The 1,824-nt window shown below is 39.9% G+C and overlaps 1 pseudogene; it reads left to right on the forward strand.

The window, feature by feature from the left end:
* The first annotated feature begins 459 nt into the window (after positions 1-459).
* Positions 460-1,004, forward strand: LOC117286123 (annotated as a pseudogene).
* The last annotated feature ends 820 nt before the right edge of the window (positions 1,005-1,824 follow it).

Here is a 1,824-nt window from a genome sequence, read left to right on the forward strand (position 1 = left end):
AAATCTTGATCAAATCAATCAAATGCACTCACTCTCCCAGCCATATGAGAGCCATATTTGGCCAAAATCATTGAATAAGAGGTGAGGATGGTTACAAGTGCAGAGAAAAGAGATTGTGAGCTCTAGGTGTGAGCTCTAGGAATCATATGAAGTTGGGCTGAAAACACAGTTTATGTTTACTTTTTTTAAATTATCATGTAAAAAGACACATCGTTAGGAATTCCCCTAAGAATGCTCCCCTTTGCTTTAGACACACTTGTCCTATCATTTTTGCTACTTTCTGCAGCAGTTCTAGAAGTCCTCTTTCATGAGTGTCTCTAGTTGTGCTACCCTGACTACCTTGATGTTATGAATTGATTTAAAAATATCCCACTTTCATGCTCATTTTGACCATGAGGAAGAGTCAGAGGAGAACAGCTTCATCCTTTCCATCTGACGGCAACTGTCAGCTAACCCAAGATGAGTAGATACGAGTACATCCAGGGGCTACACAAGAAGAAGAAGTCAGATGCCGTGTGCTGCCTTCTGAGGGTCCGCTGCTGACAGTGCTGCCAATTCTCTGTGCTCCACAGGGTTTCCCAAAGTGCAGATGGAGGCACAAGGCCAAACAAGATCACATCATACACAGGATTCATGTGTGCTATGATGGCCCCAAATGCCCAGTTCTTCAGGGTGCAACTTATGGTAGGCCTGTTTGTCAGGGTGTTACCCAGTTAAAGTTTGCAGGACACCTTCAGTCTGTTGCTGTGGGGCAAGCTAGATGCCTCTGTGGGCCTCTGAGAATTTCAAGTTCTTACTGTGGTAGTGAAGGCTCCGCATAGAAATTCTTTGAGTTCATCTTCATTGACCCATTCTATGAAGAAATCTTGACACCCAGTGGATCACCAAACCAGTCATAAGCGCAGAGAGGAGTCTTTGGAAAGGGGCACAGGTTCTGCCACACTCTTGGTGGTTCTCGCTGTGTAGCTTACAAAAGGCACAATACTCTCCAGCTCCACTCTTAGCCATAATATAAGTAATGTTTGTGAAATCCATAACCTAATAAACAATTTAGGACCAAAAAAATAGCCAGAAGTGGCATGGCATCAGATCTGGAATATAAGACCCATGAGGACATAGAGTTATAGTTTTACCAGCCTGCCTTTTGTTGTATGGCACTCAGCAGCAGCATTCACTTATTTTTTTTATCACATCTTGTAAAGACACTCACAAAAGAAGACTGTCAGAGCTGCTTCAGACAGTGACAAGAATGATGGGATAAGCACCCTCAAAGCAAGGGGGGTATTTTAAGGGGAATTCATGGCAGTATGTCTTTAACTGTAGTGTATCTTTTTAAAATGTAAACACTCACCATATATTTCAATTTCCCTTTGTATAAGTGTCTAACTACCAGGGCATACTGGTGCTCTCCTTTGTTAAAATGAAGCCAATAATAAGAGGAGATATAAACCAAGTTTCTCTGGAAACTCTGGCCTTTCTTGGGATTATTTCAATTATCTTAAAAATGTAGATTATTACACTTACTAAGAGAAATTCTACATGTGATTACTCGATCTAGAACAGGGCAAGAAGGTTTTTTTATGATCAGGGCTTGGCTACAAGATGGAGAAGAAAAATAAACAAAATTAAGTTAGGTCTGTGACTCTAAAAATCATCCCTGCCACCTACCACTCTTACTTCCCTAAATAAATACTTCTTAAACTTAAAGGGAACAATTGTAAAAAGAAAACAATTTATTGACTTTAGTTATCTACCACTACACTTCTACCTACTTCATTAAATGATTAATTAACATTGTTTGTTCATTTAAAACAGTTTTATTGA

This window comes from Fukomys damarensis, unplaced genomic scaffold (genome assembly GCF_012274545.1).
Source record: "Fukomys damarensis isolate Sample0158 unplaced genomic scaffold, DMR_v1.0_HiC HiC_scaffold_15, whole genome shotgun sequence".
NCBI classification, from domain to species: domain Eukaryota; kingdom Metazoa; phylum Chordata; class Mammalia; order Rodentia; family Bathyergidae; genus Fukomys; species Fukomys damarensis.